Here is a 15,832-nt window from a genome sequence, read left to right on the forward strand (position 1 = left end):
AAAAAAAAAAAAAAAAAAAAAAAAAGCCAATGCAAAGAAGGTGCCACACACATGAACATGAAAGAAAATTCATCATAGCTTCAAAGCAAAACTGTCCTTGTAGTTGGAAGATAAACACAGTGTTCCCAAATACTACTGAGCAAGAACGTTATTATAACTCTGCAGCTCAGAAAGTAGAAGTCAGAGGGCTCGAGCAATGTCTAGTGTACCAGGAACTGAAGAATAGGAGGAAGCAGGTTCAAAATGGCCATGGGTTTTTCCCCGAGATGTATATTTTACAAGAAATGTTTGATTCCATTTTAGATATGGAAAGAAAGTGTGTTTTTCCCATGAAAAGGGGAAACAGGAAACGTATAAGTAGCTGGCCCTATTACTATGTCCAACCTGGAAAATTAAAAAGGTGGAGAGAATGATTAGTCATATGAGCATGACTTATTAAAAATGACTTTCAGGATAAAGTCCCTTTCAGGAACATACATGCATGAGGGAACATTTCCCAAAACCTGACAATGGGACCCTTTTATTCTTTTTCTTTTGCCATGCCCAACCTGTGGAAGTTCCCGGGCCAGGGATCAAACCCAAGCCACAGCAGTAACCCCAGCCTCTGCACTGGCAATGCCAGATTCTTAACCCGCTGAGCTACAAGGGAACTCTGGGATCCTTACTTTCGAAAGACCTACTCAGTGAGCAAGATAGTGGGTTTGGGTGGAACCCAAAAAGTCATAGAAGGAGTCCACCAGGCTGCAGTCATGCCACCTCGACAGATGAGCAGTGGTGTCTGGGAGGGACACAGGCCCCAGCACCCAGGCATCTCAGCAGTCTGGGCCCAGGGGTGGGACTCTCCCAGCTGAGCTGAGAGACCAGGGCATCTCCAGGGGAGCCAAGAGAGGAGCTTTCATGGGTGATACTTCTCCCCTCATCCTCTCCCTGCCAGGCAGCAAATAGTCCCTAGGAGATAGAAAATCTGGAAAAAACAGTCCCGGAAGGAAAAGTAAACGTTGTCACGAAGAGGTCAGGAGAGTAAGATAATAAATTAAGTACCTTGCACACTGCTGTGGATTGAATTATATCTCCTTTGTTTGAATGCTGCAGCCCAAACTCCCGATGGGATGGCATTAGGAAGTGGGGGCTCTGGGAAGCAGTCAGGTTGAGATGAGGCGCTGAAGGTGGGGTCCCCATCTTCAAGCCTCGCCACGCAGGCAAAGAGAGTTGCCAGCAGAACCTGTGCCAGGCCGGCCCCTGACCCCAGACTTTCCAGAATCCAGGACCATGAGAAATATAAATAGAAATAATAATAGAAATAAGAGAACCTGCTTCAGCCACCAAGACTATGGAGCCCGAGCTAAGAAGACCCCTGTCACTCAGGCATCTTTGGAACCAGGACTGTGAATCAATGTCTGTGGTTTCTAAGCCTATGTTCTTAAGAACTGTTTTCTCCCTTTGACAGAAACACTGAATGAAAGCATTCAACACGCTTTAATTAGCGGTGGTGCACTGTTTGCTTTCGAGGGTGACATGTGACATTTGTTTTGCAGGGTTAGATGTGAGCTGGAAAATTGGACATCTGAAATTAACATATCAATAGTCAAATCAGTTCTCTTAATAAAGGGACATCTCTCTGATTTCTGTAAAAGCTCTTTAATGACCTCTGAAACTCGGACAGCTGAGTTTCCGAATTTAAACTGGGAAAGTGAAGGTTTCAAAAGGGTAAAAGTGATCAAAAAGGTTCAGTCAGTACCTGCTCAGGATTTAAATTCACTGCATGACTGAAAAGTGTGAAATATGAGCAGAGTCCTTTTTAAAACACTGAAGTATAGTTGTTGTACAATATTATATAACGTACAAGTGATGATATAGTGATTCACAATTTTAAAGGTTATACTCCATTTATAGTTTCAAAATATTGGCTGTATTCCCCGTGTTGTACAATCTACCCTTGTAGCTGATTTATACCTAAGAGTTCGTACCTCTCACTCCTCTACCCCCATCTCACACCTACCCCTATCCTCTCCCCAGTAGTAACCACTAGTTTGTTCTCTATATCAGTGAGTGTAGTGTTTCTTTTCTTTTCTTTCTGGCCGAACCTGAAGCGTATGGAGGTGCCCAGGCTAGGGGTTGAATTGGAGCTACAGCCGCTGGCCTATGCCACAGCCACAGCAATGCCAGATCCAAACTGCATCTGCAGCCTACTACACTGCAGCTCACAGCAACGCTGGATCCTTAACCCACCGAGCAAGGCCAGGGACTGAATCCGAATCCTCATGGATACTGATTGGGTTCTTAACCCGCTGAGCCACAACCGGAACTCCAAGCATAGTATTTTTATTTTTATTTTATTTATTTATTTATTTGCTTTTTAGGGCCACACCCACAGCATATGGAGATTCCCAGGCTACAGATCCAATCGGAGCTACAGCTGCAGGCCTATGCCATAGCCACAGCAATGCCAGATCCAAGCTGCGTCTGAGACCCACACCACAGTTCATGGCAACGCCGGATCCTTAACCCATTGAACGAGGTCAGGGATCGAACCCACAACTTCACGGTTTCTAGCTGGATTTGTTTCCCCTGCGCTACAACAGGAACTCCCAAGCACAGTACTTTTTAAATGGATTTATTACGATATAATTTAAATACCATTGTGGTACTTTATTTTTGGCCACACCTATGGCATGCGGAAGCGCCCGGGCCAGGGATCCAACCTGCGCCACAGCAGAGACTCAAGTCACAGCAGTGACAACCCTGGATCCTAACCTGTGAGGCCACCAGAGAACTCCATAATTTAAATACCATCATGACACTTGAAAAATTGTTGTCTTTAACTCCATTGGGATAAAACTGATATTCTGCTTAACATCGCTGGAAAACATTACTCATAGTAATTTAAAAAGCTGTTACGAATGTCTCTATCTCTCAGTAAATCTACTAATAGGTTGGCAGAAGAAGGTTAAATTCTGTCTTGATGCCATCTAAATAAAACTTTCTTCTAAGTTTATATTGTAAATACAAGCAAAAGACCATAAAAGTATAAAGCAATTACAACGAAATGCATGCTTTCCCTCCTGAGCTTATTTTTTGTGCTTGTTTCCTATTTCGAGTAGGCTGGATGGTTTCGCCGGCTTATACTGCCCACAAACTGTCCTGTGGTTAACAGCCGGAAGAGGGACCATGAGATTTCTTTTGCCAGATGCTGGGATATGACCGAATAGTCATGTCTGAAGTTCTCCTTTATGGCCTTCTCTTACTCATGCTTTTTACCATCTCCATCCTACATGATGAAAGAGAGTGCCGTGTCTATGGCCAATGACTAAGGTACCCTGTCCGGGCATGCTCTGTTTGGGTCCTGGCATCTTCTGACTCAGGCTGTCAGCGCCATTCGGAGGTATCGGGCAAAAGTTAAGAGTCAGACAGCCAGCAGCCCCATGGCTGTGGCCACCTGGGTTCCAAAAGGCAAACACTCAGAGTTCCCACTGTGGCTCAGCGGTAACGAACCTGACTAGTATCCTGAGGATGCGGGTTCAATCCCTAGCCTCACTCAGTGCATTAAGGATCTGGTTTTGGCGTGAGCTGTGGTGTAGGTCACAGATGAGGCTCGGATCTGCATTTCTGTGGCTGTGGGGTAGGCTGGCAGCTACAGCTCTGATTTGACCCCTAGCCTGGGGACTTCCATATGCCACAGGTGTGGCCCTAAAAAGAAAACAACAAAAAACAACCCCAAAAGCAAAATCTTACCCTGAGGGCACTTTCTAGGACAGCCTATAACTTTGTATAATTACAATTTTTATTTCTTCATAACAATGTTCATTTTCTCACCTGGTGGTTTAAACGTGTTTACTACGTGACTCGCTGTGGTTGCTCAAAATCTGCATTAGTGGTGGGTGCTTAAGACCCCCAAAGGACCAATTATGGACGTAAACTTGGCAAATTAATACCCTTTCCTGGCCAGGGTGGTGCTGATGCCCCTGGTGTTAAAACAGGACTGCACAATACAGCCTTGCTTCCAATATACCTAAAGCCAAAAATGAGAGTTAACTCCACGCCTGGACTCTCCGGCAGCTACACAGGGTGGAGGAAAATAATGGAGGACTAGGAGGTCCGTAGCCTCGATGGCTGACATTCTTCTGAAATGCATTCACTCGTTGGTTCATTCATTTGTTCACCCATTGGTTGAAGATCTACTTTGGACCAGGTGCTACCTATGCCAAGGGCTGGGGCCCAGCAAGGATTCCATCGTGGTTCCTCGAGGAGCTGGCTGGCCCACAGGGCAGACCATGCTGACCCCAGGAGCTACTGAACACAGAATCCAGGTTGTAATTCTGAGGGCCGGTCCTCAGAGGTCTTGAGGGCACAGGGCAGCACATGGAAGGCGAGGCGGGCAGTGAGGGAGGAGGCACAGCCAAGACCCTGAGGTGGCAAAGGTCTATGCTGTTACCTGCTGAGCATCCCAGGTGTCCATCCAAATCTCTCTTCCCCCAAAGGAAAACTCTTCCCAGTGGCCTGAAGCATCACTTAAAGAATGGGGTGTTGGTGTGTTGTTGCAGTTCTTACCTCCTCGGTAAAATTCCAGATCTGCCATCTCCCTGCTAAGACGATAGCCGAACCATTCTTTTTGTTTGTTTGTTTGTTTGTTTAGGGTAGGGCTGCACCTGTGGCATATGGAAGTTCCCAGGGTAGGGGTCTAATCAGAGCTATTAACTGCCGGCCTAGACCACAACCACAGCAACACCAGATCCGGGCTGCATCTGCAACCTACAACACAGCTCATGGCAATGCTGGATCCTTAACCCACTGAGCGAGGCCAGGGATCAAACCCACGTCCTCATGGATACTAGTTGGGTTTGTTTCCACTGAGCCACAGTGGGAACTCCCAGAACCATCTTGAAAAGATGGAAGGACTGCAAAATATCTAAGCCTTAGAAATCCTTGTGTACTTCCAAAGTGGTTTCCATGACCTTTGGTTATGGGCTGAATTCTTTCTCCTCCTAAATTTGCATGTTGAAATCCTAACCCCCTGGTATCTTGGAATGGGACCATTTTTGGAGACAGGCTTTTAAAGAGGTGGCGACCATTAAGTAAGGCTGTTAGGGTGGGCCCCCATCCTACAGGACTGCAGCTTTATAGGAAGAGGAAATTTGGTCACACAAAGGGACACTGGGCGGGGGCACAAGACAGAAGAAGGACCGCATGAAGACACAGCAAGGAAGCGACCATCTATAAGCCAAGGAGGTGGGCCTCAAAAAGAAGTCACCTCCTGCTGACATCTTGATCTTGAACTTCCAGCTTCCAGAGCTATGAGAAAGCAAATTTTTGTTGGCCAAGCCACCAGTCTGTGATATTTTGTTAGAGCAGCTCTAGCCTAGCAAACGAATACAGCCCGTAACTTAAAGAGTATGTAACCAGGAGTTCCTCTTGCGGCTCAGTGGTAACGAATCCAACTAGTATCTAGGAGGATTTGGGTTTGATCCCTGGCCTTGCTCAGTGGGCTAAGGATATGGAGTTGCCGTGAGCAACTGGGAGAAAATGATTAGGCAGAAAAGTCACCCCTGGAGCGCACATCTGGCTACCTCCAGACCAGTTTAGTGGTGTGTGCAGAGCTTTGCCATTTATCAGATGAAATTCACATCCTGCCATCGCCCGTACCAAGCTGTCAGCCAGTCATTCATATATGGGAAACCACAGAACTCTCTCATGTTGATAAAGAAAGATAGGCGACCCTATGACAATGATTAAACTCGCTGTTTCAAATGCCACATTTTTGGCAATCATCTGGAATGGGGCTTTTTTAAACAAAGACCTGAGGAAAACTGTGGAAAGGCTTTCAAAGGCACCCACTACACTAAGGGACGCCATCAAGGAGGGTGCATGCGTGCCAATAGGAACTATTTTTACTCCTACATTCTCAACACTGTTTCTTTTCAAACCGGCTGTGTGAGAGGTTGCTGGCCGGCTTCTAACTGGAAAAGTCACGGAAATGTACCCTTGCAGAAAAGATCTATAACAGTTTCTTCCTTGGAAAAAATAATGACAAACCCTGAATCATTTCCTAGGATCTTAAAATAATGATGTCGATTTGCTGGTTGATTTGAAAATTCCGTGGTCATAAAATAACCAATTAAAGGTCTAATCTATTTGCATCAGGCGCCATCAAGGGAAAAGGAGGCGGCAGAAAAGAGCTCTGACACTCTGGCTTGACAATTCTTCTGCGAGTCCAAGACCCATGTTCTGGCAACAGGTGGTTCTGAAATGCAGCAACTGCTGGAGTGCCTGGGCTAGGCTACAGCCTGGGAGGACATGCTTTCTTCTTTCTTTAAAGCAGCTTTGAGGAATTAAGCCTCTCCAAGCTTCACTCATAGAACGTCTAGTGTTTCCCTGTTGGCCATTGGTTGAAATCCCTTCTTCTGGACTTTCTGTGCTGTGCATGTTGGAGGATGAATTCAAGTGGGCTCTGAGAAAAATCTTAAAATGAAGAGTAGAGCTCCTGGGTCCCAGGAGAAGGCTCAGATGACCAGTGGTTCTACTTTATTTATTTTTTAATGGCTGCACATATGGAAGTTCCAGGGCCAGGGATTGAACCCAAGCTGCAGCTGCAAACTATGCTGCAGTCCTGGCAATGCTGGATCCTTAAACCTACGGTGCTGGGCTGGGGATCAAACCCATGCCTCTGCAGCGACCTGAGCTGCTGCGGTCAGATTCTTAACCCACGGCACCACAGTGAGAACTCCAATTTTTTTTTTTTTAATGGAAGAGTTCTAGAAATCTTCTGCATACTTAGAAAGAGTCCAGTCAGTGGAGAAAAGTGAGGAATAACTAGACCTTTGCAAGGCAGGATCTGGGGCAGGTCACTGTGTCTGTGCTCAGAGGATGCAGTGCAGTTCTAGATACTTGGTGAAGAGGGCAGCAGGGGACTCCTGCCCTGTGCTTATGAGTGTTTCTCCATCCCGGGGTGTTTCCCAGGTCTGCTGGGGATAGGTATGAATGTGATGTAAAGACACTCGAGGTTGTGGACACACAGGGGCTGTGCAGGTATTAGCATCAGGTGGTGACACCTTTTAAGGCTTGGCTTCTTGCTAACTCTTGCAGGCATAGTTCACTTATACAGCGCTGGCCTGGATGCCCCAGACACCCCCAGGATGGTACTCACAGGGTGGCCCTGAGCCAACAGCACTGGCCTCCCCTGTGAACTTGTGCGGAATGCAGGATGTCAGCCCCACCTCAGATCCACTGAAGCCAAGTCCACATTTTCACACAATTCCGCACATGCTGCCTTAGTCTGTCCAGGTGGTAACACAGAATACCACAGGCTGGACAGCTTATAAACAACAGATGTTTATTATTTCTGACAGTTCTAGAAGCTAGGAAGTCCAAGATCACAGTGCAAGCAGGTTTGGTGTCTGGTGAGGGCCCAACTTTCGGTTCATAGTGGGCTGTCTTCTCACTGTGTCCACGCCTGGCAGAAGGAAGGGCAAGGAGCTCACTGGGATCTCTTGGATAAGGGTCCTGATCCTATTCCTGTGGGCTCTGCCCTCTGACATAATCACCTGCCAAGGGCCCTGCCTCCTAAGACCATCACACTGGCGGGTAGGATTTTAAAGTGTGGATTTCCTGGGGCACAAGCATTCGCCTGGGCACCCAGTGAGGTCAGAGAAGTGCTGGTCTAGCGTGGACGGGGAGGATGGATGTGCTGCTTATTACCATCTGATGGCTAAGCGATACCTTGAGACAAGAACATTAAACTGTCCTGGGTTAACTTGCGGATGGATAATTCTCCATAGGACTCTTGCCAGCTGGCCACACAAAGCCAACAGGCAAACCTGGTTTACAGGATTCTTCCAGGGGAGTGTTTACCAGGTTGCCAAGGGCATCAGAGTCAACTGGACTTTCACTGACGTCCAATGGGGAGTTGAGAACTCACACACAAGCTCCATTCTTTTTTTTTTTTTTTTTTTTTTTGTCTTTTGTCTTTTGTCCTTTTAGGGCTATGCCCATGGCATATGGAGGTTCCCAGGCTAGGGGTTCAATTGGAGTTGTAGCCGCAGGCCTACGCCAGAGCCACAGCAACACCAGATCTGAGCTGTGTCTGTGACCTACACCACAGCTCACAGCAACACTGGATCCTTAACCCGCTGAGCAAGGCCAGGGATCGAACCCACAACCTCACGGTTCCTAGTCAGATTCATTTTTCCACTGCACCATGACGGGAACTCCCATGCTCCATTCTTAACCGGATTATTCCATTAGATATGCTTGTGTGTGTGTGTGTGTGTGTGTGTGTGTGTGTGTGTGTGTACACACACACACTATGTATATATAAATTTTATACACACACACACAAATATATAAGAATTCCCATTGTAGCTCAGGGGGTTAAGAACCTGACTAGTATCTATGAGGATAGGAGTTCGGTCCCTGGCCTCGCTCAATGCGTTAAGGATCTGGAGTTGCCACAAGCTGTGATGTAGGTTGCAGAGGAGGCTCGGTCTAGCGTTGCTGTGGCTGTGGTGTAGCCTGGCGGCTTCAGCTCCAATACAACCCCTAGCTTGGGAATTTCCATGTGCCACAGATGTGGCCCTTAAAAAGAATTTTTTTAATATATCCATCTCTATATATATCCATTTCCCAAGCTGTAATTATCAAATGCATATGGACCTACAGAGCCTGACTTGGTTACTTGATTCTAAGTTACTTATATTGCCAATAAAACTACAAACTTATTTCCCTCCATGTTTAGTTTTAGTGGTTGGTTATATTTTCAACATTTTCCTCTAGAGATACAGTTTTATGAAATTTACACGATCCAAACTTTTAATCCACTCCACTTCCACAAATTTTTCTTTTCCCTTTAACAGGATGACAGAAGGCCAGATCATACTGCAGTGTTCTGAGCTTCAGAGCTCCTTTCTAAGGCACAGCACGATACAGGGAGAAGCAACACTCTTGCTGACTTTAAAAGGCATTGCTTCATAAGCAGTGACCCCGGGAGCATTAGAAACGAGAGAAAAAGGGGAGTTCCTGTCGTGGGGCAACAGAAATGAATCCGACTAGGAACCATGAGGTTTCTGGTTCGATCCCTGGCCTCGCTCAGTGGGTTAAGGATCCAGCGTTGCCGAGAGCTGTGGTGTAGGTTGCAGGCGTGGCTTGGATCTGGCGTTGCTGTGGCTGTGGTGTAGGCTGGCAACTGTAGCTCTGATTAGACCCTTAGCCTGGGAACCTCCAAATGCTGCGATGCAGCCCTAAAAATACAAAAAAAAAAAAAAAGGAAAGAAAAAGAAACGAGAGAAAAGGGCACATGACACCTGTTTGTAGCAGTGACTCTGTCGAAGCCAATTGCTCTTCTGAAGTGACTTGCAGCCCCAGCAGGCTTTGGGGTGAACGTCTGTGCCCCCATGGAGTGGGAGAAGGATGGAAACCCACTGGAGTTGACAGCAGATCAGATGCACAACTACCGGAAGGGCCATGCTTTCAGTGCACGATACTCTTCGATTTCATCTCAAAGCTTATGATTAAAAAAAAAAAAAAAAAAAGGCGCCAGGTGTTTGGAGCATTATGCCACATGATTTATAGCACATAAAATCATGGAAAGTCACACCACTTCCTGATAGCACACAGCTCATGTTGGCCACTGAAACCCTTCTTCTGACTAATTCATTCCATGCTGCAGTTTTCCACAGCTGACTCATAACCGTATCCTACTTTTCTCATTTCCTGAAATGATTCTGATGAAGGTTATTCCACATAAAAAGTGGAGTGATATATAAAATCCAGAAACTAAAGTACAATCTAAGGATCTTAACTCCGAGTCCCAAGTAAACTTTTGGTCATCATTTCCTAAGATGGACCGTGTTTCTGGGTTTCATAAGGACGTCCTATACTCCAGCAGACGAGCCTGTAGCACAGAACTGGGCTTACGATCAAGAATGACTGAGTTCAATTCAGAATCAGACCCACTTGTAATGAACCGAAGAAGCTATAAAGTAAAAATCTTTTCAGAGGTCTGAAATCAAGATGATGCATGATGACAGTGCAAAGGGGATTAGAAGCAGTAGAGACCCTTCTGTTTTGTAAGATGGGATCCTTGTTGTGCTTATATTTAAAAGAATATTTCGAAATTTTTTTTATTTTTTGGCCACCCCATGCCATATGGAGTTCTCGGGCCGGGGGTCAGATCCAAGCCGCAGCTGTGGCAACGCAGCATCCTTAAACCTACTATGTCAAGCCCGGGATTAAACCTGTGTCCTGGAGATGCAGAAATGTCGCCGATCCCATTGCGCCACAGCGGGAACTCCCATTTCAATATGTAACCACTGCTTTTTTTACATTATTACCAAGAGGAACATGGAGTGCTTTAAACTGCCTCGATTTACCTGTGTTTTAAGGAAGATAAATGCAAAAAAAAAAAAAAAAAAAAAGAAGAAGAAGAAATCTCTTAGAAACAATGCACATTTCAACTCTTCAGTTGGAGCTTACTGGAGAGAGTAAACAAGCCAACTCTTCACTGTTTATTTCTCATGCTCGTCTTTTATCTTTGAGACTTAGAATTATTTTTATTTTTCTAAGTTAGCATCCTGAAAAGTATGTGTTTAGATATGAAAATGTGAAAACATTCTGAGTCAGGCAATTACTTTTTCCTAAACATCATCCTTTTATTAGACACACTCAGCGTTTCTAATACGCACGAAAGGAGTCCTCTTGCGGTAGTGGGTAAGGATCTGCTTTGTCGGTGCAGTGGCTTGGAGCGCTGCGAGGCATGGGTTTGATGTCTGGCCTGGGAATTTCCACATGCCAGGGGTGCCCCACCCCTCTCCCCGCCTGCCCATCCCAAATAATACCCACTGAGGAAATTTTTTTTTTTTTTTTTGGTCTTTTTGCCTTTTCTAGGGCCGCTCCTGCGGCATATGGAGGTTCCCAGGCTAGGGGTCTAATCGGAGCTGTAGCCACCAGCCTGCACCACAGCCACAGCAACGCGGGATCCGAGCCGCGTCACAGCTCAGGGCAACGCCAGATCCTTGACCCACTGAGCAAGGCCAGGGATTGAACCCGCATCCTTACGGATACTATTCTGGTTCATTACCACTGAGCTGCAACAGGAACTCCGCTTTATGGTATTTTAAAGCTATGGGGACCACCTGGGACCTATGGGTAAGGGTAATGGCCATTCAACCAGCTATGCCACTCGGACCCCTCACGCATGCCCCATGGCTCATTCCAGCCACCCCTTTCAGAAGCACTATCTCATAACTCTCTGTTTTTATTTCACCTATGAAAAGATAGATGCAGATCATGTGATTTCCCAAGGCAGGGAATGACATAAGAGAAAGACCGGAAATAAAATCCAACCCAACGCTGGGAAAGCCCAGCCTGCGGTTTTAACCATCATGATGTACTTGGTTCCAAGCCTGGGGAAGATGCTTAATATGAATAACATATTAAGATGCATATGGTATCAGGTGGTGGGCTTTTTAAATTTCCAGACAATTTTTTTTTTTTTTAGGAGATAATAAAATCACCTTCTATGGAGGTCCCCAAGCTAGGGGTCGAATCGGAGCTGTAGCTGCCATCCTATGCCACAGCCACAGCAACGCCAGATCTGAGCTGCATCTGCAACCTACACCACAGCTCACGCAATGCCAGATCCTTAACCTACTGAGCGAGGCCAGGGATTGAACCTGCGTCCTTATGGATGCTGGTCAGATTTGTTTCCACTGAGCCATGATGGGAACTCCAAATTTCCGGATAATTTTTAAAAGGAAGAAACACTGAAACGACTTTCCGACTGAACATACTTAAGAGAAGAGAAAGGTGGTGTCCATTTTTCACATGAGAAGAAGACGCATTTAATACCCTTGGCAGCCAACAGCGGCCACAGCAGCAATGAGAGGAGGGGAAAAGCAGCCATCAGAAATCCGCAGCTTGCTTACTACCAAGTCCTGGGCTAGGTACTCAGCATCTGTTCTCTCTTCATCCTCAACTTCTCTGTGAGAGGCGCTATCTCTTTTTCACAGATGAGGAACCCCGGCAACATGTCACGCCTAATTCTCTTGGATGTTTGACTTGGAATCAGAATCTAAAGCAAAGCGATAATGAAATTGTACCCAGCCTGACACAAATTCTTCAGATAGTGAAGAATGATCCATCATACCCGGTGGCAAGCTATGTTGACAAGATCGAGGCATCAAGGAGATGCCTGCGGTCCCATGAATTACAGAGGAAAAAGCCTAATTCTTTTAATGCCGCGGACAGTTCACGAGACATTTGGCCGGTCTGTGGAAGAGGTTATACCATGCGGGTGACCTGTACTGGCAGACTCACGAAGGAACCCGCTCGAGAAAGGCACAGATCAAAAGGTTTGCGAGAAAGGCACAGATCAAAAGGTTTGCGAGGCTGGCGCCCTTCAGTAAGAAAGCAGGCCTTGGGCTCAGGCCCTGTTTTTCACCTTATGAGCCACAGCCACCTCCCCCTCCAGCAAAACACTGTGTGGGAGGCTCAGATTGACTGATGGGCTGGAATGATCTAGGAAAGGCATTATCAAGAATGATCAAGAAAGGAAATTCTCACGAAAAATCCTCTGATTCTTTTTTAAGATTAAGGCAGGATTGGACTGCTTATTTTAGACACAAATCCCCCAAAGAGTTAAACATTAAACTTCTAATGATCACGATATCATCCACCTTTTCTTTCCTGTTTTCCTACAGAGAACCTGGCTATCTAGGGATACTGAAGAGCAGAGGTTTTCCTCTGGGTTCCCAAAGAGCTGTGGTCGCTTAGGACCCTGGTCCAGGAGTCAGTTTTGGTCTCTCGCCCAGGCTTCGGCAAAAACAAGCTGTGAGGCTCTGGGCAGGACATTTCACCTCCCTGGACCTCAATCTCATCTGTTGCAAAACTAACGGTAAAGGAGCTCTAGAAAGGTGACAGCCTGGACGGGAAAGATCATTGTCACGTATAACATAATTCAGCTTGTGTAACAGAAGAAGCCGTGGGAAAGCAAGGCAGGAGACACTAACACGCAAGTGTATTAATATCTGCGCTAATGGAGCACTATAAAAACATTTCGCCTGAAGAGCCAAAATAAGCTTCCAAGTAATCATCATAATTTTTTGAAAAGATCATAAATTGCTGTCATCCTAGCCGCATGAAATTCCCATTAGAGTCACCGGAAATTGTGAGAAGGCAAAGATGGATCCATGTAGCCTACTTTATTCCAGGGATGATTGGAAAATTCGTACAAGGTCAGGGTTAGGGGGAAAAAAAAGAAAGAAAACTTGCCTGAAAAATTAAGCAGTGTCAGGACGTTTAGTACAATCTGATTCATAGCACAGGATTCTTTCTGTAAGAACTCTTTTTTTTTTTTTTTTTTTTTGGCTGTGCCTGTGGCACGTGGATGTTCCCAGGCCAGGGATTGAACCCATGCCACTACAGTGGCCCGAGCCAATGCAGTGACTAACCCCAGATCCTTAACTTGCTGCACCACAAAGGAACTTGCTGTAAGAATTCTCATCCAGCCCTGTTTGTTTTGGAGAGTGGCTGGTATGGTCATGACGGATGAGTTCAGACAAGTTCAAGGTAACAAGCTCCATGATGAATCCTATTTTGTCGGTGTTTCTGGAACTCATAGGCAGGGAGAAGATAAAGAACTTGTTTGTAAGGTACACAAACGTCCTTCCGGTAGTGGTCTCATCAGCCTAATGCTTTAGATGTCAGCTCGCAAATATTCCCTTGTTCCAGTGGATTAAGTCAGAACATCCCGGAACTGGGTCCTGAAGAAGGTTCTGAAGATCTTCTGTGAAGAGAGCTTTGATTTTCCAGTTGATTATGCAGGCTCTGACTATAACCATTCGCAGTTACATTCAACCTCCACTTTGCAGTTTACAAGCCTTTTCACATGTACTAACTCATTTGAGTTTCCTGAAATCCTTGAGAAGACACAGGGGAGGCATTTGTATCTTTACCTTTGCAGAAAGGAGGCTTGGTGAGCTCAGATCACTCGCCCAAGGTCAGGCACGTCATGCTGGCAACATCGACATGCACGTTCATGCCCTCTGACTGTATGCAAGAGGATGGCTGTGCCCAAATATATATTCTTGTAAATCCTTAAGGTGGGACCAGAAAAAAGGCACAGCTGGGGAAGAGGCACATGCTCTCAGATTTCTGCAATGAGTCAGTAAACACGTCCTAAAAACATTGATTGGTGAACTTGCTCACACCTTAGGATCTGAACTGAGATAGGGTGAAGACCAATAAAAACTGTTCATCCTAAATTTATCTCTCTCTCTTTTTTTTTTTTCTTTTTCTTTTTAGGGCCGTACCTGTGGCATATGGAGGCTCCCAGGCTAGGGGTCAAATCGGAGCTGTAGCCACCGGCCTACATCACAGCCACAGCAACATGGGATCCGAGCCACGTCTGCAACCTACACCACAGCTCATGGCTATGCTGGATCCTTAACCCACTGAGCGAGGCCAGGGATTGAATCCGCAACCTCATGGTTCCTAGTCGGATTTGTTTCTGCTGCGCCACAATGGGAACTTCCCAAATTTATCCCTTAATCCCAGAGGTCAGGTTCTAGACATTCTTTTTTTGCGGGGGGGGGGGGGTGTCTTTTTTTTTTTTTAGGGTTGCACCATTCTATTTAAACAGTAAGACTAACAGGATTCTTTCTCTTTTTTTAGGGTCACACACACGGCATGAGGTTCCCAGGCCAGAGGTCTAATTGGAGCTGCAGCTGCCGGCCTACACCACAGCCACAGCAACTGGGGATCCGAGCCACATCTGCAACCCACACCACAGTCCACAGCAATGCCAGATCCCCAATCTACTGAGCAAGGCCAGGAATCCAACCCACGTCCTCAAGGATACCAGTCAGGTTCGTTAACCACTGAGCCACGATAGGGACTCCAGGTTCTTAAGGTTCTTAAGCATTCGAGCACAAACCTCCCAGTCCACCTAAACTATTAACAGAGGTGCATGATATATATAAAGCATGAAGAGCATGCTTTAGTCTGAAGGTGCTGGCTGATCAAGGCACGTGTTGGCATAAACGCAAGCGACCCATGAAGGAGCCAACAGCAAAGCCCCCACACTGGAAGGAGCTGGAAGTTCCTGTGGGAAGGCTAGTTTTAAAACTCCTCCATGGAGAATGCAACTCAAAACTACAGTGAGGTATCACCTCACATTGGTCAGAATGGCCATCATTAAAAAGTCTACAAAATAATAAATGCTGGAGAGGGTATGGAGAAAAAAGAACCCTCCTATACTGTTGGTGGGAATGTAAATTGGTGTAGCCACTATGGAAAACAATATGGACGTTCCTTAAAAACCTAAACACAGAAATATCATATGACCCAGGCATTCCACTCCAGAATATACATTCACACAACCCCAAAACACTAATTTGAAAACACACGTACCCTCCAATGTTCATAGCAGCAGTATTCACAACAGCCAAGACATGGAAGCAACCTAAGTGTCTACCAACAGATGAATGGATAAGGACGTGGTACTTATATACAATGGAATACTACTCAGCCATAAAAAAGAATGAAATAATGCCACTTGCAACAAGATAGATGGACCTAGAGATTATCATACTAATAAGTCAGACAGAGAAAAACAAATGTCATGATATCACTTATATGTGGAATTTTAAAAATTGATACAAATGAACTTATTTGCAAAACAGAAAGGGAGTCACAGACTTTAAAAACAAAAACTTATGGTTACAAAAGGGGAAAGGGTGGAGAGGGAAAAATTAGGAGTTTGGGATTAACATATACACCCTGTTATATAAAAAATAGATAACCAACAAGGACCTACTGTATACCACAGGGAACTATACTCAGT

General features: G+C 45.7%; 1 protein-coding gene across 2 annotated transcripts in view; it reads right to left on the reverse strand.

Moving 5' to 3' along the window:
* RCAN1 (regulator of calcineurin 1) overlaps nucleotides 1-15,832 on the reverse strand; it is a 99,578-nt gene that overhangs the window by 32,322 nt on the left and 51,424 nt on the right. The gene's annotated exons all lie outside the window — the stretch shown is intronic.

The sequence above is a fragment of the Sus scrofa genome, chromosome 13, assembly GCF_054392235.1.
Source record: "Sus scrofa isolate SSC_HxYL_T2T_F1_AM1 chromosome 13, Sscrofa_HxYL_maternal_Yorkshire_Landrace_v2.0, whole genome shotgun sequence".
Classification (NCBI taxonomy): domain Eukaryota; kingdom Metazoa; phylum Chordata; class Mammalia; order Artiodactyla; family Suidae; genus Sus; species Sus scrofa.